Here is a 25,197-nt window from a genome sequence, read left to right on the forward strand (position 1 = left end):
ACCAGTCATTGTGCAAAAGCACTGAAAATGCAAGCCTGAATAAAGTATGAGTGCTACCAAGAAGTAAAAAGCAATTTTCTAGTATTCACTGTCAGCAGGAGGCAAGTTCCACGATTAATGTCACAGCATAAAACCACTTCTAAAAAGAAGGCACACTTTCTAAAGAATAGTGAAAGGACCAAATATGACTTCAGTATCTCCACTCTGGGTCTTTCTTCATCATCAACCTTCTTGAGTAGCTCTCAGTTTCAGCTACACTCTTGAAATCACAAAGAAAACTAGCTGTAACTAAATAACTCACACAAAGGTATTAGTCTTGGATAAGTTAAATTTTACTAGAATATTTCCAATTTCTAAATATTTCAACTTGGAGATGAATGCTTAACTCAAATGAATAGTTGCTGCTAGAAACCTTCATCAGGGATTTTCAGAGTCTAGAATTCTCAACAACTTCATCTGTATACAAATTGCTTTGCCTGCAAATGTGTAAAAAGAGATAATTGCAGCTTGCCAACTGCATTATCCATGTTTTCTATTAAACACTTTCTGTATCTGATGTGTTGACATCTGGGGCCTTGAGACCAAGGCTAGCTAATTCCTAGAGACAGCAAAGAAGTATCCCTGGAGCATGCCTTTAATATGTGAACTAACCTCAAGCCCAAACGCCCCTCATGAGATACCTACCGTTATCCTAATTGCCCAAGGGTCAGGCATCAGACAACTATGGTATACTCCAAAGCCCACTAAAATTATTCAAATGAGCCAGTGGTAACTTGGATTCCTTAGCCCATGTCTTCCATTCTCTCCTGTGAGCCTTAATAAAGCCTTTCTTGCAGTTTCCCTCACTCTGCCTAGGACCAACTTTGGTGTTCTATCCTGAGGGCCTGAATGGTGCAGTCTACCGCTCCTCTTGGGAACTGTGTGTGTAATAAATGATTAGGTTGGTGCAAAGGTAACTGCAGTTTTTGCCAATGGTGAAAACTGCAATTACCTTTGCACCAACCTAATAATCTTTTCTCTTTTTTTGAGATGGAGTCTTGTTCTGTCGCCCAAGCTGGATTGCAGTGGCATGTTCTTGGCTCAGTGCAATCTCTGCCTCCCAGGTTCAAGCGATTCTCCTGCCTCAGCCTCCTGAGTAGCTGGGATTACAGATACATGCCACCATGCCTGGCTAATTTTTGTATTTTTAGTAGATAAGGCATTTCACCATGTTGGCTAGGCTGGTCTCAAACTTCTGATCTCAAGTGATCCGCCCACCTCAGCCTCCCAAAATGCTGGGATTATAGGCGTGAGCCACCATGCCTGGCTCCTAATATCTTTTCAATGGCAAATATCTCCCATTGGTCTCAATGTATCTGAATAAAACCAAAATCCTGGGTGCATTTTAGAACAGTCCCCAAGTTGACACTTCGATCTGCATCAAGCCTTGAAGCCAGATTTAACTGTGAAGCTGAACAAACAGCAAGTCCACACTGCAGTAATTCACAGTATTTCCTGAGAGTCTTGTGGGCATCGAATATTGAAGTATACAAGTAAACAAGTGGGGAAAGCTCTTGTGATAGATTTTATAGTTCTTCTAGGGATAAAAAGCACACATACACACTCACAAGTAATCTTTACAAGACAATTCTAACATGTGCAATGAATTTAATAAATATAAAAAACACACATTCCCAAATCTTATTAATGAATGAAAAAAAGAAGGCTAATTGAGGTGCTATCAGTACATTTCATTGTTTTGACCAAATTAATTAATTGTTTCACTGGCAATAATTTACAATTGTTAAATTTACTGAGCATGAAAAAAATAGTACCTTATTTAAGCTATACATTTCTTGGTCAAGTCAAAGCCTGGTTATTTCCTAACTATATAGGACATGTGTCATATTTAATGAGTTTTTCTTTATGCCATGTCATAATAGGTTACTTAAAAATTCATTCATACCCTTAACAAATAACTTCAAGTTATACTGCTCTTCAACAAAGTAGACAAGGGAGGGAAGACACTGGATGACTTCCAGAACAAGTAAACTGACTAGAAGAATGATGGGGTGGAATTCAGACTGGAAAGACATAAACATGAAGGAGAGATTGAGGACGAGGCACAAGGAGGAAATACTTGGTATTCCCTTTCACTGAGAAGTCTTCTGGGTCAGCCTCTTCAGAACTGGGTAAAAATGGAACCTCAATTTTTTTCCAAACATGGCACTGAAGTCCTCATAATTTGAATGGAAAAGATTTATCATATTCCTGAAGAGAAACATACAACAATGTCACTATGTAAATTTCCCTCAAATTTATATATTCATATAATGTAATTTAAATAAAAACATCAATAGCATATTCTTTTGGATAAATTGAACTGAAAATTCTAAAATTTGTTTAACAGATTAAATATATGAGACTAGTGTAGATAATTCTGAAGGTAATTAATAAGGGGATACTCCCCTATTGAACTAAAATAATTAAAAGCATGCAATTTTGTTGTCAAAATAGTCAGAAAATACATCAGAACACAAAATCCTGGAACAAGTATGAAAGAATATACAATTTTTTATATTTGGTAAATATGACCATGTGAATATGGAGAGGAATTATTTAAAGATAGTTTTGGAACAAGTTGCTAATGACTGAAAAAGAAAAATGAAGTTAGGCATCTAATTTATACCATATAAGAAAATAAAGCATACAGGTTAAATTTTTAATGAAAAAAAGCCAGACAGTAAAAGCATTAGAAATCATGTAAATAGAGAGAAAAAATAAAGCAAGTGTAGTAAAATGTTAACATTCAAGGAGGCTGGGAATTCTTCATATTATTTTGTAACAAAAATTATTCGAACATAGAAAGTTTAAAAAGTGTTAGGAGAAAATATACATACATCTTGCTATAATCTTAAATTGAAGAAGGCCTATCATTACAAAAGAGAAGAAAATTTAAAATTTTTACTATATAAATATTTAACATTTGAGTAAAAAACACGCGTAAACATCATAATATATCTAATAAAATGATAAATGACAAAAGGTGGAGACACTGGCAACATAAATGGCATATAAAAGGTGAATGTTATTATTTCATGAAGAGTTCTCAAAATCAAAAGAAAAAATTCTGTATTCCAATAGAAAGTATGTGGAGCATATATAGTAAATAAACAGATTATTTACAAAAGAAAGAATTAGGCTAATTGAGGTGCTATCAGTACATTTCTGTACTGTGGCCATGGGAGGACACAGAGAGAATCAGAATCAGAAAGCAGGGCCTCACCAGACACCAAATTGGCTGCACCTTGATGTTGAACTTTCTAGCTTCTTGAGCTGTGAGAAATGTTTTATTTCTAAATGTGAATTTCTTTATTTTTTAAGTCTCCTTATTTTAAATATTTAAGAAAAAGGTATAAACATTCAATAAAAATATAACAGATAAAAAAATCCAGAAGGCCTTTTTGGGCTACTACAACAAAATACCATAAATATTTCTTTTTTTTAACTGATCTTTTCTCTCATCTTTATTGAGGTGTAGTTGGAAACATAAATGTTACATACTTACAGCACACAATGTGATGTTTTGGTACATGTATACACTGTGAAATGATTATCACAATTCATTGGCATCCATCACCTCACACAGTTACCATTATAATGAGAACTTTAAGATCTACTGTCCTATCAAATTTCAAGTATATAAATGCAGTATTATTAACTAAAGTCAGATTGCTGTATATTAGATTACCAGAACTCATTCATCTTGCATAACTGAACTATATACCCTTTGACCAACATACTTCCATTTCCCTTACCCCCCTAACCCAAGCTTTCCACTGTTCTACTCTCTGCTTCAAATACTTTGTCTTTTCAAAACATTCCACATATAAATAAGATAAATGCAATACAGTCATGGATCACTTAACAACAGAGATACAGTCTGAAAAATACATCACCAGAAAATTTTGTTCTTTTGAACATCATAGAATATACTTACACAAACCTAGATGAGATACCCTACTATATACCTAGTCTATACAGTACAGCCATTGCTCCTAGGCTACAAACCTGTACAGCAGGTTATTGTACTAAATACTATAGGCAATTGTAACACAATGGTAAGTATCTGTGCATCTAAAATAAACGTTAGCTTCTGTAGCTTTTTTACTCTATAAACTTTCTTTTGTAACTTTTAGTTTTTTTGGAATAACAACTAGCTCAAAACATGAACACATTATTATATAACTTAAATGTTAAGCAGCTTAATAAAACAACTCTATTAAAATATTTTTTCTTTACATCCTTATTCTATAAGGTTTACTTTCTGTTTTTAAATGGAAATTTCTTTGCTTTCATTTTCTAAAGTTTTTTATTAAAAACTAAGACGAATATATACCATAACCTAGGCCTACACAGGGTCAGGATCATCGATATCACCTCTTCCACCTCTACATATTTTTTCACTGGAATGTCTTCAGAGACGGTAACACTCATAGAGTTACCATCTCCTATGATGACAATGTCTTCTTCTGGAATACCTGCTGGAAAACCTGCTGAGGCTGTTTAAGAATTAACTTTTTTTAATAAATAAAAGTACAGCCTAAAATAACAATAAAAAGTATAGTACAGTCATTACAGAAATCCATAACAAAGCAGTTTATTATCATTATAAAGTATTAAGTACTGTACATAATTGTACATGCTATACTTTTATATAACTGGCAATGCAGTGGGTTTGTTTACAAAAGCATCACCATAAATATGTGAGTAACGCATTGTGCTATGAAATTACAATGACTATAACATCTCTAGACAGTAGGAATTTTTCAGCTTCACTGGAATCTTATGGAACCCGTATTAGTTCATTTTTATACTGCTCTAAAGAACTGCCCAAGACTGCATAATGTATAAAGGCAAGAGGTTTAATTGACTTACAGTTCTACATAGCTGGGGTGGCCTCAGGAAACTAACAATCATGGAAGAAGGAGAAGGAGAAGCAAACACCTTCTTCTCAAGTGAAGGGAGAAAGAACCCTTTTTAAAACCATCAGACTGCATGAGAACTCACTCACTATCATGCGAACAGCATGGGGGAAACTGCCACAAAGCCTACAATATCAACAATATCATTCTTCCCCTGACCCCTCATAAATCTGTTTCTTCATATTTCAAAACCAATCATACCTTCTAACAGTCTCCTAAAGTCTTAATTAATTCCAGCATTACCCAAAAGTCCAAGTCCCAAGTTTCATCTGAGACAAGACAAATTCCTTCCACCTATGAGCCTGTAAAATCAAAACCAAGTTAGTTACTTTTTAGTTACAATGGAGGTACAGGCAGTGGGTACATATACCTGTTTCAAATGGGGAAACTGACCAAAATGAAGGACACCATGCAAGCCTGAAATCCAGTGGGGTGTCAAATCTTAAAGCTCTTAAACGATCTCCTTTAACTCCTTGTCTCATATCCAGGTAATGCTAATGCAAAAGGTGGGCTACCATGGCCTTGTGCAGCTCCACCCATATGGCTTTGCAGGGTACAGACCCCATCCCAGCTGCTTTCATGGGCTGGCATTGAGTGTTTGTGGTTTTTCCAGGCACACAGTGCAAGTCATCAGTTGATCTACCATTCTGGGGTCTGGAGGAGAGTGGCTCTCTTCCCACAACTCCAATATGCAGTGCTCCAGTGAAGACACTGTGTGGGGTCTCCAAACCCACATTTCCTTTCTGCACTGCCCTAGGAGAGGTTCTCCACCCCTGAGCAAACTTCTGCCTGGACATCCAGGCATTTCCATACATCCTCTGAAATCTAGGTGGAGGTTCCCAAACCTCAGTTCTTGATTTCTGTGCACCCACAGGCTGAACACCACATGGAAGCTGTCAAGTCTTGGGGGTTGCACCCTCTGAAGCAAAGACTTGAGCTATACATTGGGCCCTTTTTGCCATACCTGGGACACAAGGACACTAAGTTCTGAGATTGCACAAAGCAGCAAGGTCTAGGGCCCAGCCCATGAAACCATTTTTTTCCTTCTAGGCCTCTGGGCCTGTGATAGAAGGCGCTGCCCTGAATACCTCTGACATACCCTGGGTTCACTTTCCCATTGTCTTGGCTTAATATTTGGCTCTTTGTTACTTATGCAAATTTCTGCAGGTGGCTTGAATTTCTCCTCAGAAAACAGTACTGTCTTCTCATTCTCTGTGCCTGGCAAGGTTTTAAAACTTACTCTTTCTTGGATGCTTTCATGGTTCATTAGTGACTCTCCTACATTGTTGATGAAAACAGCTTTAACAATCCCCTCAGCCTGACTTAAATATAGACAGGTTTCTTTCTTACCTCCTTTTTCTTAGAGAATTTACTTTAGGAAACTTACCATTGTAAATTCTTTCTATGTCTTTAAGATGTAAACCTTCTCCCAGAAATGTAATAATTGAAGAAAAAAAAGTTAGCACTCCTATCTCCCAGTCTCTGTGGGAGGGTAGGAGCTTAATTTCAATAAGCACTGACTGACAAACACAAATGACCTAATCAAACTAACCAACTTCCCCCCATCGCCTCCAGTATTTTTTCACTAGCTCACCCCAGTGCTTGAAACAATCCTGTTTGCTTTTTTAGCTGAATTGTCCTTTATTGCAATAGTTTTGACCCCTTTTGCAATAGTCTTAAATAAAATCTTCTTGCCAGTTTTAGAAAGCATCAGTGCTATTTTTCTTTTACACTATGAATATCTCAACTGTAGTTTCTGGGGCTAGAATGAATGAGTTTTTAATCTGGTTCATATCTTATGGCTCCTTCATCAGCCCTTAGGTGTCTCAGGGATATGGATTTGCTGATCTAGAGACAACATTAAATGGGATAAAGATTCCCGACCAGTGCATTGGTTCTGAAATGAAGGTCATGGTATAACCTTCCTAAAGCACAGAGGCGGTGCTAAGAAACTCACTGAAGATGGGCTTGTGCTGACATTGTATTATGATAACAATGACACTTTTTACCTCAAAAAATCCAGCTGAAGGAATTTTAAACTTGGAATTTTGAGCATTATACCTCCTGCCTTGCAACTCCTTAGTTTTTAGAGAGCCTCTGGCTTTATAAGAGCTGATAAAGCAGCACTGAGTCCATCCCTTTAAATTGCTAAGACAATCTAAGGCTGTCCTAGTAAAAGAGGCTCACAATACTAATAAAGATCTAATTTTTTACAGTCTAATATTCATGCTCTAGAAAATCCCATTTAAGTTGTCCTATAATGCACTTGTCAGAATCTTCTTCCTCTCATTGTGGCTCAGGTAGACCAATTTGGATTGCAGGGAGCCAGTTTGACACTGCAGGTATGCAATCTAAAGAAATGCTGAAACAGCTATTGAAATGTATCCCAACCAGAGTCCTTTATGGGAAACAAAAGAGCAAAGGCAGATTACGTGGAAGTGTCTCATTGAAAGCACAAAAAAGAGTGAGGTCATAAATTATAAACACAATTTAAACTCTAAAACTCAGACATGGAAAAGCTTAAAGCAGTTAATGATTGAGGTACAAAGGAGGAGAGAAAGTATCAGCAGATATTCCCCTTTAAGATGACAGCATGTATGTAGAAGACTGATTTAATTGAAATAAATAAAGCCATTATTTGTTAAATTTCTAATGTTCATCTTTCTAAAGAAAAAAGCAGAAGAAACAGAAGCTATTAGGTACTAGTTACAGTGCACTGCAAATAAATCCATGCTGCAGCAAAGAAGTCGACAGAGCTTATTAATTCCAGTTAGAGGTAGAGCCATTCAAACAACATTGTACCTGATAATCCAAAAAAATCCCAGGTAACCGCATATTATGGCATCCAAATATCATACAAGATGAAAATAAAAGTTTTTGTTTGATAGATTTTTCAAAGGTGTTATCTCAGCAAATGTATCTACTTTTTTAAGTAATTTGCAGTGACCAAGTTATTGCACAAATTTGACAATTTACTTCTGACATCAGCCGCTTTAACCACACATCTAGGGTTGAAAACAACATCTGGCCAAGCTAAATTGGCTCATTTTAACTGCAATTTTTTTTTTGAATTGCGACAATTTGAACAACTATGGTCAATTGAAAACAGCCTTTAAAACAGCCTAAACAGAGTTGTTTGAACTGCCATTGAAATCTTTTATAAAATGTTTTTTTCCGTCCAAAAGAAAATCCCTACTTTGAAACATTTAGTTATTGACACAGAATGTACTGATATTTCCTGGGGATTTTTGAAAGACAAACTTTTTTATCCAAAACTTACCAAATTCCTCAGGTTCTTTATGATTGTTTGTATTCTTTATCCTCAACTTGTTAACTAACTGAAAACATATTTTGAAAATTTACTTTTACTTTTGTAGCGCTTGAAACTACATTATTTAACTTCTACATAATGTTATTTACAGTTAAGAGAATATTATAAAATGAAATTCATAAATTTTAGCACAATGTAATAATTTCAAAAATTAGTATATTAAAGAAATTTCTTAATGTCATGCAGATATATTTAATTCATGTTTTAATTATTTTTATCTTCTCACTTTTCAATTTTTAATAGTTTTATATTTACAAGTATGTTGTAAAAATACTACAACATGCTGTATATTCCCTTTGTCCAGTTTCCCAGTTGTTAGCTATTTACATGACATAATTAAATTATCAAAATCTTTGGTCACCCAAAGACAATTGTTGTCTTGTTTTAAACCTTTTCAAAAGGTGGTTTATAATCAGTTACAGGACTGTAATGGGTACTCTAAAATGCAAGTCTCTGATAACGTTGAAAATTGTGCCATTGGCTGGGCGTGGTGACTCATGCCTGTAATCCCAGCACTTTGGGAGGCCGAGGTGGGCAGACCACTTGAGGCCAGGAGTTTGAGACCAGCCTGGCCAGCACAGTGAAACACCATCTCTACTAAAAATTCAAAAATTAGTTGGGCATGGTGGCATGTACCTATAATCCCAGTTACTCAGGAGGCTGAAGCAGGAGAATTGCCTGAATCCGGGAAGCAGAGGTTGCAATGAACTGAGATCACACCATTGCACTCCAGCCTGGGCAACCAGAGCAAAATGCTGTCTCAAAAAAAAAAAGAAAAGAAAAATCTGTGCCATTGAAATAGAAAAGAAAACACAAATAAACTTTCAAGATTCTCACAGAAACTTAATATATTCATAAGGAATGTAGCTCAATATCAGGCAAATTAAGAGTTAATAGCATGGACTAAACTAATACAAGACCAAAACAATCATTTTGTGACTTTTTATGACTTTTTGCTTAAAAAAGTCATAAAAACTTTTTTGCTGATCCTTTTTGTTTTGTTTTTCAGAAGAAAGAAAACATTTCCTTTGAAAAGTATTTACTGCTTTTAACAACTGAATAAACCATACTACTGTAGACAAAAAAAATCAAGAAACTATGATAAATACAATGCTATTATGTAATCTACAGACATTATTTCCATTTTCTTGATGTAGGTCATTTAAATTTTCCTGATTTTTGACTATAAAACACAATGCATTTTGAAGTCATGTGTTTTTAGTTTCCTTTAACCAGAACAAGTTAGTTCCTTAGTCTTTGTCTTTCATGACTTTGAAACTTTTGAAAAGTCCTGGTCTTGTTTTTTTTTTTATGTCACTCAATTTGAATTGTTCTGATGTTCTCTTTGATTTGCTTCACTTCTTTTGGAGACAGGGTCTCACTCTCCAGCTGGAGTGCAGTAGTGCAATTGCAGCTCACTGCAACCTCGAACTCCTGGGCTCAAGAGATCCTCCCACCTCAGCCTCCCATAGCACAAACCACCACCCAGCCCCAGATGTTTTCTGAGTAATGAATTTGGGTTTTACATTTTTGGCATGAATATCCCAGAAGTGATGCTTTTTCTCATTGCGTTCCTCAAGAGGTACATGTTGTTGGTTTCTCCCATTACTGATGATGATAACTCTGATTACTTGGTTAAAATGGTGTCTGCTAGGTTTCTTCACTGTAAAGTTGTATTTTCCTTTGTAACTGAGAAGTCTATTGTGGACCATTTAGAGCATATAAATATCCCATTTCTCACAGGCCTTTGCCTGCTAATTTTGACATCTGTTTATGATTCCTGCTTGGATCAATCACTACTGTGGCATTACTAATGGTAATTTTCCATTTTCATTATATTTATTTATTAGTTGGGATTTTACCAGAAGATATAGTTTTCTGTCTTCCTTACTGTTTTGAGAGCCCTCAGCTAAACTGAGGCTCCAGTATCAGACTGGTCAGCAACTCTGCCCCAACAGGAAATGAAGGGAAACTGGACATGTTCACTGCATGCCTTTCACCAGATACTTACTTTTTTTTAACCTGGCAAATGGCCTAATGCCTACTTGTCTGACCCACAACCAGGGGCTCCCTCATATAGGAAACTTGTTTATACTGGCAGATGCTCTGTGGCTCTTTTCTGACCAGTGTTCAGTTTATGCCCCTCTGACCACTGCTCTGGCACTGGGAACTTGATTTTGTGTTTCCCCAGCTTCTGTACAAAATCCAGCTTACAGTAGCTCCTGATTCTTGACATAAAAAGCACAAATTCAATACACTATTACAATAGGAAATAAGTGCGAAGACTTTTACTTACAAATTCTGACCAAGGAGGGTACAGTGAGTTGGGTGGGCACTCTTTCATCCCCAGGTCACACAAGGCAGGCATGAAGAGCTATGAGGAGAGAGAAGCGGGCATTAGCAACCGGTAGTATATAGAAATGAATAATGTTTAGGTTGCTTTAGTTTTTGGGTAAATACCTGAGGAGTCTGTTTAAAGAAGCAGTGGGGGCCAGGCGCAGTGGCTCACGCCTGTAGTCCCAGCACTTTGGGAGGCTGAGGCAGGCAGATCATGAGGTCAGGAGATTGAGACCATCCTGGCCAACATCTCTACTGAAAATACAAAAAATTGCTGGGCTGGTGGCACGAGCCTGTAGTTCTAGCTACTCAGGAGGCTGAGGCAGGAGAATCACTTGAACCCAGGAAGCAGAAGGTGCAATGAGCCGAGATCATGCCACTGCACTCCAGCCTGGTGACAGAGGGAGACTCTGTCTCAAAAAGAAAAAAAAAAAAGAAGCAGTGAGAAACAAGGAGCCCTGAGGCAGGAGAAATGCAACAAGTTCTTATCTCTAGCCACCAGTCTAAGCCATTTGGATGTGGCGTAAAACTGGAAACCATATAAGAGTGACTGAGCTCTACTTCAGGCATGAGAGAGTTAAACTATTCAAAAAGGATACCAAGGCAACACAAAATTAAAAGAATTCACTATATTTATATATTTATGTTGGCAGGAACTTGTGCAATCTTATTATTCAGTAAGTTATAATTCATTACTATAATAATTTTGTAGCTCAAATTGTACCATATTTAGCAATCTGGTGTACCAATGAGTTTCTGTTCTTTTAGAGCACCTTACTTTGAGCAAAACAGAGTTAATATGGCAGACTGGAGGCTGCTATCTATAAGAAGGCCTATTTACATGGTTGGACCTTGTCTAGCATCTGGAAACTTGGATTTCTGGTGCATTCTCAGTATTTCCTGATAAAAAGGGATTGCTGAGCCTAAACTTTTTGTGTAAAAAAAAAAAAAACTGTGTTTTATGTCAAGCACTTTATTTCCTTCTGGTGTCTGGAATTTTGGTACAAGAGAGGCATAGGATTCTGACACGACCAAACCTCAAAACAAGACTGGGCATCAAGTCTCTAATGAGCATCCTTGGTAGACAATGTTTCCCATGTGCTGTCCCAATTTGATGCTGAAAAAAGTAAACTCATCCTGAGTAATTCTACTGGGAAAAGTCTTGGAAATTTGTACATTTGTTCCTTTGAACTTCACCCCATGCCCTTTCCCCTTTGCTGATTTTGTTTTCTATATTTTGGCTGCAATAACATGAGTATGACTATATGCTCATTCTGTGGATCTTTCAAGCAAATTACCAAAGTTGGGGGTGACCTTGAGACCCCAGGCACAATGCCCCATACCCAGAATGAACTACTTTTCCAAAAAGCTCTGGTTGCTTTTATTGGAAAATGGTATTCCAAAACCAGTATCTGGACACTAAGTATGTTCATTAGCAATGAGGTGTCATTGCTTTTGGATCTCTCAGGGACAAAGGTAGGAAATAAAGATACGGCCTTGCTTTCATACTGATACCTCCAATTCCAGTCCAACACCACAAAGTTTATTCTGCCCTAACTCCTTTACATATATTAGAGTTCTCCAGAGAGAAAGAACTAATAGGAAATAGATTAGATAGATAGATTGATGAGATAGATAGATTGATTGATAGAGATAGAGAGACAGATAAGTGAAAGGGGACTAATTAAGGGAATCAGCTCGCATGATTATGGAGGCTGAGAAGTCCTACAGTAGGCTTTCTGCAAGCTGGAGACCCAGGGAAAATGGTGACTGTGTCAGTTCAAGTCCAGAAGCTTCAGAACCAGGGAAGCCAATGGCATGACTCCCATTTTTACGCTGCAGGTTTGAGAACATGGAGAAGCTGCTATTGCAAGTCTCAGAGTCCAAAGGCCAGAGAACCTGGAGTCTGGTGTCTTAAAACAGGAAAAGCGTGTCCCAACTCCAAGAGAGGAAGCAAATTCACCTTTTCTCCACCTCCCCACCAAGGAGGGGTCCACACCAAGGGTCAATTTTCCCCACTCAGTTCAGCCACTCACAGGCCAACCTCCTCCAGAATCACTCTCACAGAAATAATGCTTTACCAGCTACTTAGGTATCCCTTAATCCAGTCAAGTTGACACCTAAAATTAACTATCATACTTATTTATAACTCCTTCCTTTAACAGAGAGATATCTGGCTCTCATTATCCACAATACATTTATTTATTCAATGGTAAACAATTTATAGTGAAAAACAAACACTATAAATAAGGTATGATATATATAATTCTGTCTGCCTTTAGGCTTAAGAGTATATCTTTGGAAAACTATTTCCCAAGTTACTTAAATTAGTTCTTTTCTTTTTATTCCTTCATTGTGCTCATTCACTTGTAAGACAGGTTCATTTATTTCTATTTGTATCTCCTCTTGCCTCCCACCCCAATATCTGCTAATTTTGCTTTTTCTTGAGACTGTGAAACATAAACATGGTTCTGAAAGTCAGCTTACATATGAGAATATACGTAATATGTGTAAAAATATGCAGAAGCATATGTAAACACAGTTAAATAAGAATGTAGTCAGCCCGGTATCCATGGATTTCACATTGGACAATTGAACCAACCAAAGATAAAAAATATTAGACAAAAAAAAAGGACACTGTATCTGCACTGAACATATACAGAATTTTTTCTTGTCTTATTTCCTAAACAGTGTAACAACTATTTACACAGTGTTTACATTGTACGAGGTATTATGAGTAATGTTGAGATCATTTAAAGCATACAGGAGGATGTGTGTAGACTACAAGCAAATGCTATGTAATTTTATATAAGGAACTTAAATATCCTCAGATTTTGATATCTGAGGGTGGATCCTTGAACTAATACTGAATGGATACCAAGGGACTACTGTATGTGTAAATGTACAGAAATGTATATTCAGAGAAATATCACTTCTGTCCATCCCGACTGTCCACTCTTTCCTACCATATCCACCCCCACCATAAGTAACCAATCTCAATTTGTTGTTTGCCCTTTGTGCGTTTTTTGCTTTTGCAAAAATGAGAAGATATATGTATGTTTTCTCATTTCTCCTTATTTCTAACATAAAGAGTACCATATTTTAAATTAAACTAAATTTGGGCTGAGGCTGTCTCTGTATCTTGAGTCCCTAGTAACAAATTACAATCTAGCTTAGTATGTAAACAAACTGAGCATAACCTACAAGAATATTTTGTAACAAACAGCTAGGTGTCAGTCCATCACAGCAGCTAATGTTCTGCTAATCACGTGCTGCCAGCTGATCAGACTATGTTCAAACAAGGCAAACGTAGAGCTGTTATCAATCAAGCTATTTCTATACCTCACATCCATTTTCTGTCTATAAATACTGTCTGGCCACACTGCTGAGTGGAGATCTCTGAATCTCTTCTCTTTCTGGTTTTAAGAGCTGCCTAATTCACAAATCACTCTGTATTAGTTCGTTCTCATAGTGCTATAAGAAAATACCCAAGACTGGGTAATTTATAAAGGAAAGAGATTTAATTGACTCATAGTTCCACATGGCTGGGGAGACCACAGGAAACTAACAATCATGGCAGAAGGGGGAGCAGGGCCATCTTCCATGGCAGCAGGCAAGAGAGAGAGTGTAAGAGCAGGGAAAACTGCTTTATAAAACCATCAGATCTCCTAAGAACTCACTCACTATTATGAGAACAGCATGGGGAAACCGCCCCCATAATCTAATTACTTCCCACCAGGTCTCTCCCTAAACACCTGGGGATTACAACTTAAGATGAGATTCGTGTTGGCATACAAAACCTAACCATATCACACTCTTTGCTCAAATAATTTGTGTTTAATTTAACTTATCAAAAGTTTTTCTTTTAACATATATTATAGATAATTTCTTCGCACTTTCACACTTAAATATATCCTGGAGTTTATCCAGTATCACTCCACAGAGGTCTTCTTCCAGCTGCACCCTCATTCAACCACCCTCCTTTGTTGGGTAATTGCAGACAATACTGCAATTAATAAACTTGTGCATATATATTTTATTAATGTTAGAAATATATATTTAGAGTAATTCCCAGAAATGGACTTCTTCAGTCAAAAAGTTAAGTATGCAAGCAATTTGTAAGATGTTGCCAAATTTCCCTCCTGGAGACTATGCCAGTTTGCAATCCCAACAGCAATATATGTGTCCTGGTTCCCAACGCCCTGACCAACTAAATGTGCTGTCATATTTTTAAGAATTTTTTTTTACCAAACTAACATGGAGAAATCATACCTTAATGTAATTTTAATTTGCATTCCTCAAATGATGTCATGTTAAACATATTTTCTTATGTTTAAGAACCATTGTTCTGTCTTTTTTGTAATGTCTACACATGTAATTTTTCCAATTTTCTACTAGATGTATAATCTTCTATCCTAAATTTGTATGAGTTTTTAACATAGTAGAGATATTCATCTCTTACCTATAATTTACATGCAAATATTTCCTCCAAGATCAACTGTCTTTTTAATTTGTTCATGATATTCTTTGCATACAAATAATTTTAATTAATGTAGTCAAAGGTATCAATTTATTTATTGTATCTGGATTTTGCATATAGTTTAAAAGCCTTTCCCTACACCTTAAAAGTGGAATGTACACATTTTCTTCTACTACTTATATAGTTTCAGTATTTTTTAACATTCACATCTTTGATTCATTTGGAGTTTATTCTTATGTATAGTATAAGTTATGTATGTAATTTTATTTTTTTCCAAATGGTTATTAGTTGTCTCAAAATAATTTACCATAGTCCATCTTTCCTCCAGTGACTTGAGATGGCACTTTTATTTTATATTAAATTTCTATATATGTTGTGTCTATTTTTAGATACTTTTGCCTGTCCTGTTTCTCTTATCTCTTTGTCTATTCATGAGCCAGTACCACACTGATTTAATTATAGTTGCTTCATGGCATGTTTTAAATGTCTGGCAGGGCTGGTCCTCCTTCCTAGTCTTATTTATTTGATTTTTTTTGGCTAATCTTGAAATTTTTCATATGAACTTTATGATAAATTTATTTAGCTCCACTAAAAAAAAGTTTGCTGGTATATGTATTGAATTGTATATTTTATTGAATTGAATTACACAGTAACTTAGGGAACTGACAACTTTATGGTATTGAGACATCCTATCCAAGAACAGGGAATTTTCTTACATATGTTCAAATCTACTTCTGTGTCTTTTAAGAGAAATTCGTTCATACATACAAAACCATTTATGTGCAGATTAACCAATCAAAGACATAAACTAAACTTACACATATATCCAATCCATACCGATTTCAGATATATTCTAAGACCCAGGGTGCAACCGAAATCAATGAATGGGCTTCAAGACCATAATGTATAGCATAAATTACATGTAAAGTTCTATGTGTGTCTGTAGTTTAAACTGAATTTTTATTTTGTACTGTTTTCTCTGAGAGGTCATTATAATTTTTCTTCACATTCTTATCCAGATACAAACTTTCTGGAATGTGAGACTCCCCAACAACAGCAATCCTATATTTACAAAGAAAGCATCAAAACACATATGATTCTGTGTGCCTGTCTACCTTCAAGTCTAATGAATCAAGAAGCAAATAATTCTTCGCCACCCAGAATTGGGCCAAGCAAAATGACAGAAGGGGATATAAAAATGATCCTTTTACTCAAAAAATCCACCAACTATTTGGAGCAAAAATCTCAAACTCTAAAATCAAATCAAGAACCATAAATGTCACCTACAATCTAATTCAACACAGAATTCAATAAAGAAGAGATCTGCACTTGTCAGAATACCCTGTCTGCATAAAGCTGCCTTAAATGTAGTCTTCTCCATGTGGAAAGAGGAGAAGAAATTCGAGATAAGGTGACTGAATTATAAAAACATAATTACATTATTTCATAGTCACAACATTTCCTATATTTAGGATTTTTATTTCTTAATGGTGATGAAGTTGAAGGTATTAAATGAAAGGTGAATAAAAATACTTCATTTTTTAAATAAAGCAATTGTCATCATTTGATTACATTTTCCAAAGGCATGGCACTTGTGTTTGGCAGTATCCCTACCGTGTGAGCCTCCGTTGTTCTGTGTCTTTCTTCCTAGACATGTGCTCTACAGCTTCTACTGTCTTGCTTCATTCACTTTCTTATTTGTCCCTTTGCATCTTTATCCTCTCCAGGCTTATGCTTATGCTTTCCACTAGAACTAGGAACACTGTTGTTCCCCATTAAAGGTGTTAGCTTGAATGGTCCTTCTGATGATCTAGATCAGTGGTTCTTCATCTTATTTGTGCACTAACATTGCCGGAGCACTTTTTAACAAATAGTGCTGCCTGGGTCCCACTTCCAGAGATTCTGTTTAGTTTGTCTGATTGGGGGTCCAGCCATTGCTATAACTTAAAATTCTCCCTAGTGAGTCTTAGATGCAGCTGGGATTAATAACTTACTCGAAGTTCTCACCCATCAACAAACTAGTTCTGGGTAAGAACCTGTCAGATCACTTACCTTAGGCAAGGAGAGCTCTCTCAGCCTGTATCTTTCACCAGCTACATTTACAATTACTTTTTCCCTTTACTTTGTAGTTCTGCTTGGTAATCACGAAATTTTAGAGATTACTTATCTCAGTTTTGTCATTCTGAAGAAAAGTAATCTAAAGCGCACAGAGAGACAAAAAATTTTTACCAAAAATGACATGTCTTGTAAGTGAAGTGCCAAGAAAGACTACACTATGTAATTGCCTTTAAAATATGGTTTTTATATTTCAAGATAATCCTCGATGCATGTTCAGTAGTTAGTTCTCTCTTGTCAAATTGGCATCGTATCTTCTGCTTTCCAGTTTGCATGTTTCCCACTCTATGACAGTAAGATTATTCATTTTTGTTTGTTGGATTATAGTACCTAGAGTGTTTAGGTAATGTCCCCCCTCTTACCCCACAGCACAAATTCCGTATCACAAATTTTGACACTCCTAGCAACTTCATCCCCAAACTTTACCTCTATCTGAAAAACAAGAACACAAAGTCATTAAGTAAAATCTTATCAGCCCAAAGGATCACCCAACAAGTGATAAAACCTAAAATATATTGCTTTAAATTAATTACCTATATATGAAAACTGACCCGTATGAAATTTTTCTTAATTAAAAAAAAAAAAAAAGCAAAAGTGCACTGTGAGCGCCACCTCCTGGAGAGATCATGACAATCTGGGATGTGTCCTCCCTCACTACCGCACATAGTATTTCGCTTTTATGCTTTATTTTATGTATTTGTTCACTTATTTATTACAATTTTCCCATAATAGAATTAAGGCAGCTTCCAAAATAAGCAAATAATAGAAAACACTACTTTTAAAACCATGAGAATCAGAGAAATACACACTGGAAAGGAAGGTATGGGACAAGGAGCAGAAATTAAATACTGATACTCAGAGTTTCCACAGCGCAGCAAAAAAGGGGCTATACATTTAGTAAAGGATTTTGGGAGGGTTGAATAATTAGTTTATTTTGTTATACATTAAGTTTGAGTTGTCTGTAAGACGTGTGAGAAACTGTCAAGTATGTAGCTGAATATACAGCCCTAAAACTCACGAAAGATGTGTTGGAGAGAGACAGATTTGAAGCTGATCAGCATGTGGTCACTGAAGTGCCGGGCCCCAAGGGATTTCCCAGAGTGAGGAGGACATGAAGCCCAGCACAGAACCCTGAGGGAGCTTAATATTTAAGGAACATTGAGTGTCTTTGTCAACAGCTATTGTGAAAACTTTATTGCAAAGGAGAAAGCAGCTCTGAAAGCGAGGTGCAGAGTAGACAGTACACTCTTCACGATGATTCAGAGCGAGCTGCTCGTAAGGGTGAGACAGCACTGATTGTTTACTGGGGAAACTCCCTTTATGGGAGTCTTACATGATTATTCATAAGGGTCTGGGAAGAGGTGTTACTAGAAAGCATGTTCTGGGTGCACATGTGTGGTAGCTGTACAAGCTTGTTCATACATTGTATGTCTCATTAGCATCTTAAATCTCCACTTGGGTGTGTTTTTTACTGTTATAATGAGCAGAGTCAGTCTGAGGACCAGTAAAATCAAAATGTGTGTGCTCTCTACAGAAAAATTCCTGGCCGAGGCGGGCAGATCATGAGGTCAAGAGATTGAAACCATCCTGGCCAACATGGTGAAACCCCATCTCTACTAAAAATACAAAAATTAGCTGGGCATGGTGGCGTGTGCCTGTAGTCCCAGCTACTCGGGAGGCTGAGGCAGGAGAACTGCTTGAACCCGGGAGGCTGAGGTTGCAGTGAGCCTAGATCGCGCCACTGCACTCCAGCCTGGCGCCTGGTGACAGAGCGAGACTCTGTCTCAAAAAAAAAAAAAAAAAACAAAGAAAAAAAAATCCCCTACTGGATATAGCTTTGCTTGCATGAGCTCGGCTACAATACAAAATACTGGTGCTTATTGTGTTGACAGTGTTGTCACCATGGTTGTAGTGTTCCGAGTACATGGTTACTTTCTTAGTACCTATCCTGCCTCAGTTCTTTACTAAGAAGTAAAGAACTTCTTTACTTCTTATAGTATAAAGAACTTCTTTACTTCTCATCATACATCCTGTATGATGAGGGCCCATCATACAGGAGGTTGAAGAGCTACACTATTTATTTATTATTATTTTTGTTTTTTACTATTTTGGAGTTGTTTCCTACCGAGTGGGGCATTGTCCCTGCCAAGTCTGGGCCCTAGAGTTGTTTTACTGTCTTGTTTAGTGGGGTGTAAGCCATGTTGTTTGTGAGACTGGTGGGCAAGATGTGAGATGTTTTATTAGAAGTCAAAGGTTGGAAGCTTTGTAAAACCATCATGTGGACTTGGAATTGTCGTGAGAGAGTGATTAAAGGAAAGCTGTTAGCTTTACTAACAACTTGTGTCAGTTGTAAGTAAAGTTGTTAGCATTTGAAACAAAGTTGGACCAAAATGTAAAGCTAAAAGTATGGTAATAATTGACACTAATAAAGGGAGCAGGGCAGAAAACAGACACTGTTTTTAAGTCTCTATGGAAGTTTTCAAAGATTTAATTTTGTCTGCTTGGATAATGATATTTTTAATATGTTTTCGGACCAAACTAGACTGATTAATTTAAAAACAATATTTTATTTTTTAGACATAAACATGTTTTTTCTTGTCTGGCTGTGAGAAGACATAAGGCTCTTTAGGACTACAGTAGCCAGGGAGTCTAGTCGTTGAAATCTAGTGAGGCCCTTTATAATCTGTCAGAGGACCACTGTGGTTTTTTGAGACAGTTTATGTTGGATTTTTAAGGCTCCACCTCTCGTGGCTGACCTTGTTAATTTGAGTAGAGAGGATAGTACTAAATCTAAGGGAATAGGGGGTTTTGTTCAGAGGTGGATCTTGTAATGTTGGTATATGGGGAAAGGGAGAGATGCATTAGCCTGTGTGAAAGTTAAATAAGGGAAAATTTAAGTGATGGGACATTGTCTGTTTCATTGTGCAGGAAATTGTAGATATGTCAAAGATTTGTAAGTCCCCCTAAATTTTTTGTGATGGTGAAATTTGTGTTGTAGAAGTATTTTGCATTGAGGTGGTAAAAGTAATAGAAGTTTGGTAGTCACCGGGCATATTAGAGGATGGCAGAGTTGGGTGATTTAAAAATATTTTTAATACGGTTTCCCTTTCAGGGTTTTAGCATAAGGTGTACAGATGACCCAGTGACAAAGCTTTAGTTATATTGACTCTCTCGTGGAGTTTTTCTATGAAAGTAGTGAAACTGGCACGATTGTTGTAAAAGCAGATGGAGAATTGTTTTGGGTAAAAGGTAAGGTAAGAAAGCATTTTTTCTTTGGCAGAGGGGAGTTATTATTAATAGTTAAAAGTGGAAGTTTGAACTGGCCATAGCCAGGTCCAAGGAAATCTCTTCGTATTGTTTGGCCAGATATTTTTATTTTATGGGCCAATGGGTTTGTTCCAGGAGGAATACAGAAATGTTGGTTCAGTCTTCTTGAGGCACAGATCTGGCATATTTTTAACTTTCAGTAGTATTGTAAAGTCAGCAAGGTTGGGTTAATTTTAATAAGCTAGTAGTATGGTTTATTATTTCTTTAGCAGATAAAGCCATTTTACTAGGAGTGCCTAATGTATAGTGAGTACATAAGAGAAAAATGAAACATTACTTATCTTTTAAGGCAGTCTCACCATGAGTTGTTTTTTTTGAATAGAAGCTTATGCTGAGGCCATATTAATTGTTAGGTATTTTGAGTTTTGGCTGTTTTTTGGACAGACACTTTAGATCCATCAGTGCTTTACAAGAATAATTTGGAGTCTGTGTTGTGGATTTCTGTGATGACTTAAAAGGAAATTTTTTAATTTTTGGTAAGTGTGCCCAAGGCCCCATATTTCCAAGTTTTACTGCAGAAATTGGTCAGCTATGAGGTGGTGTGAAAATCCTAGTTCGGCGTTTGCTGTTAACATGAATGACAGCATCATGTTTGACAGACAGAGATCCAGGACAGAAAGTGAGGACTGACAGGCCAGCCCCTGTGTTGATGTCTTTACCTGCCCCATCTAAGGCACCCCAGGCTCCACTGCTGTGATTGAGATTCATCGCTGTGTGAGAGCCATTGTTTGCCTTGGGCTTCTTCAGTCTTTGGCCAGGGACAATAAGGAATTAAGAGTCATGTCTCATTAGCATCGTAAATCTCCACTCGGGGTGTGGTTTTCACTATTGTAATGAGCAAAGGGTCAGTCTTAGGACAGGTAAAGTCCAAACATGCATGTGCTGTACAGAGAAATTCTCTACTGGGGATAGCTCTGTTTGAATGAGCTTGACAACAATACAAATGCTGGGGCTTATTAGTCTTGATGCAGTCACTATGATTGCTAAGTCCCGAGGACGTGGTTACTTCCTTGACTACCTATCCTGCTCCATCTCTTGTCTATTTATATTGATACAACAAAATACCTGAGAATAGGTAATTGTAAAAAATCAGAATTTATTCCTCACAGTTCTGGAGGCTGAAAGTCCAAGATGAAGGCATCTTCAGGTTTGGTGTCTGGTGAAGGCCCGGTCTCTGCTTCCAAGATGGCACTTTATTGCTGCGTCCTCTGGAGGGGACTAATGTTGTGTCCTCACATGGTATAAGGCAGAAGGGCAAAAATAATTTAACAAAAGAAAAAAGAGCATAAACTAGTTCCCTCCAGCCCTTTAATAAAGCAGTAATTCAATCATGAAGTCCTCCTGAATTATTCACTTCCCAAACGGCCTCACCTCTTAATACCACCACAACATGGCCTAAGTTTCCACACTTGAATTTGGGGGACATTCAGGCCAATGCAGTCAATAAAAGGTAGCAGCATAATGAGTGTTCCCTTTAAAGCCAAACCACCTGGTTTAAATCTCACCTCCTTTACTTACTAGGGTAGCATTTAAGTTACTCGGAAAGATTATTTTAAAACTTGTCTGGCATATAACCTCATGATGTTAAATAGACTGTTGGAATTTTTGTTATGTTTTGTTTTTCAATCTCTCCAACGCTAATCCATGATTCCTAAACACATTGGAAGTGCCTTATCCAGACACATTATCTGACCCAGGAGGAGTCTAGATTAAAAGGGGTTCAAAATAATTGTGCCTTCTCATTATCGTTTTGTTTCTAAAGATGAATGCCAGCTGAGCTAACTGGCTCCCTGTTCTTCTCCACTTGCCTTCCAGGCTTCAAAATCCTGGGCCATGAAAGAAGCAGAAACGTCAGCAATTCAGATGCCTCAACACTTTCCAACAGTCCTTCTTGGTCACCTTTTTTTTTAGCTGTAATACAATTTCCTAATTTTGAAGAGGAACATGCAAAGAATTACCATGATTTTCTGGCCACATCTTGTTTTCTTAAAATTATTTAGACAGCTTTCCTTTCCTGCTTTTAAAAAAAAAAAAATCTTTTTTGGTTATAAATGTTGTTTCTTTCAGCAAAAACCCCATTTCAGTTTTTTTTCCCATTGTGAATCAGATGAACTTTTTCACTGAAACTGTTATGTTGTCTCATTGAATTTCAGGTCACTTGCAATTTCTCTTTTCTTAATTCTACAGAGAGGAAAAAGACTGAACTCCTAAGAACTCGCCCTACTCTCACTCACATTCCCTTGGTAGAGCTCAATTTCAGTGGAAAGCCTCAAATATTATTTACATTCAGGGGTGTGACCAAAGGTAATAATTTCTATGGGGCCTGAACATTTGGCTGAATGGCTCTGTAATTCTTTATGACCAATGTCTTTTTCATTTTCTCTCTTAATGCTCTGTAAAATTTCTAACCAGGTTTAGATGATAAACTATAAATTTCCCTAATTTATTGGAATTTTCTATGCCTTAAATATTTTTGTCTATTAGAATATATGTCACCTCTTTCAATCTGTGCTAATAGCATAGTCAGCTGCTAGTATTTCTTCCTGTCTAGGAAACTATAGCATTTTTCTCTAGCATCTTCCATATGCTCACTTTATGTAGCTTTCTATATTTACTTCGAATCTCTTTTGATTCAATTCCCTACTTAAACAATACATCTCATCACTAAGGTGATGTGTGCTCTGAATTTTTTTATTCCATTTAGGGGTAATTTTTAATGTGGAATCATGTTACATGAGCAGCTATCACCTCATGACATCATAGCCATTGCAACCCATTATTCACATGTTTGTGGTAATGCTAGCATAAACAAATACTGTGCTACCAGTCATATAAAGCATACCACATATAATTATGTACAGTACATAATACTTGATAATAAATGACTGTTATGGGTTTCTGTATTTTCTATACTATACTTTTTATTGTTATTTTAGAGTGTACTCCTTCTACTTAAAAAAAAAAAAGTTAACTGTAAAGTAACCTCAGGCAGGTCCTTCAGTAGGTATTGCAGAAGGCATTGTTATCATAGGAGATGACAGCTCCATGGATGTTACTGTCCCTGAAGATTTTCCAGTGGGAAAAGATGTAGGGGTGGAAGACAGTGATATTGATGATTCTGATGTGATGACTAAGACACAGACTCAATACATTAACCTAACCTACCTAGGCTAAGGTATTGTGTCTGTGTCTTAGTTTTTAACAAAACCAGTTTATAAAGTAAAAAAAAAAATAATTAAAAATAGAGAAAGTTTATAGAATAATAAAGAAATAAAATATAAAGAAAAATGTGTTTTTGTTTTAAGCTAAGTATTACAAAAGAGCAAAAAGTTTAAAAAATTAAAAATCTTATCAAGTAAAAATGTATAGTAAGCTGAGCTCAACTTATTATTTAAAAAATGTTCCTTATAAATTTAATGTAGCCTAAGTATACAGTTTATAAACTCTAGAGTAGTGCACAGTAATATCTTAGGCCTTCACATTCACTCACCACTCACTCACTGACTCACCCAGAGTAACTTCCACTCCTGCAATCTCAGTTTATCCTCTATAGAGGTGTACCATTATTTTACCATCTATACCATATTTTTACTGTGCCTTTTCTATATTTAGATATGTTTAGAGACACAAATACTTACCATTGTGTTACAGTTACCTACAACACTCAGTATAGTAACATGCTGTACAGGTTTGTAGTCCCATATAATACGCTATACCATATAGCTTAGGTATGTATTAGGCTACACCGTCTAGGTCTAAGTACACTCAATGACGTTCACACTATGACTAAATCACCGAAGGACACGTTTCTCAGAACATATCCCTGTCAGTAAGTAACACATGACTACATATGAATTCTTAATGTTGGTAAAACCAAACTAAGAGAAAGTACAAGCAATTTAATTATCATAGATAGAAAAAAGATAGTAAAGATATTATGTTAAGATCTCCTGTATAATATTGTGCCATTTGTTTTCTATCAATACTTTCGGTGAAAACAGGAATTGTATTTTTTTAAGTATAAAATAATACACAGTAAAAACGAGTTAGGCTTTTTAAAAATATATATATAAATATATATTGGGTAGACATTTTTAAATTATTGAAAATGTCAGTTTTAAATATTTTTAGTGTGTTTCTGAAAATAATTATAAATTATGTGTAACACTGTCAAATCATTTCTCATCAATGAAAAGGTAGAGAGGCAAATGGGCACAGATGTACTAGTTAACTTGAAAACACAAAATCAGAAGTTGAAAGTAAATTTGATCAATTTTCAGAGGACAACAATGCATATTTTTCTCAGCTCTACCTAGGGACTTGAGAAATGTTCCTGTTACACACAGAATTAGCTAATCTTAGAATCATAATGTTACTGGTACAACAGATGGTTTAAATGGTATGACTCCATTATTTCATAACTGAAGAAGTGAGGCCTTAACTGAAATCACAGATTATCCAAAACCACAAATTGATTAATGCAGAGCCCAGATCAAACCATAATTCCTGCCTCCCAGATAAGTTTCCTTCCTGCTATGCTAGTATACCACCAACTGCCAATTTCTAGCAGCTGGGGCTTCTCTGTCGCAGGGGTTCATGCCCTTCGTATAACTGTGACTAAGTAAAATCAGTCTTGTACATTT

The 25,197-nt window shown here is 36.4% G+C and overlaps 1 long non-coding RNA gene across 7 annotated transcripts in view; it reads right to left on the reverse strand.

Moving 5' to 3' along the window:
• Positions 1–1,627: 1,627 nt before the first annotated feature.
• The window catches only part of LOC105732092 (uncharacterized), a 70,799-nt gene continuing 47,229 nt past the window's right edge, over positions 1,628–25,197 (reverse strand). For 2 of the 7 annotated variants that reach the window (XR_010341731.1, XR_010341719.1), the window contains exons 5-6: positions 10,592–10,669; positions 3,479–9,050 (exon numbers count right to left, since the gene is read on the reverse strand). This is a non-coding gene — a long non-coding RNA (uncharacterized LOC105732092). Of the gene's footprint in view, positions 2,251–3,478; positions 9,051–10,591; positions 10,670–17,589; positions 17,660–21,661; positions 21,786–22,512; positions 22,569–25,197 lie in introns of those variants that run through there. The other 5 variants (XR_010341727.1, XR_010341729.1, XR_010341722.1 and 2 more) reach the window with 5 other exon arrangements.

The sequence above is a fragment of the Aotus nancymaae genome, unplaced genomic scaffold (genome assembly GCF_030222135.1).
Source record: "Aotus nancymaae isolate 86718 unplaced genomic scaffold, 86718_ANA_hifiasm-v0.15.2.pri h1tg000002l, whole genome shotgun sequence".
NCBI classification, from domain to species: domain Eukaryota; kingdom Metazoa; phylum Chordata; class Mammalia; order Primates; family Aotidae; genus Aotus; species Aotus nancymaae.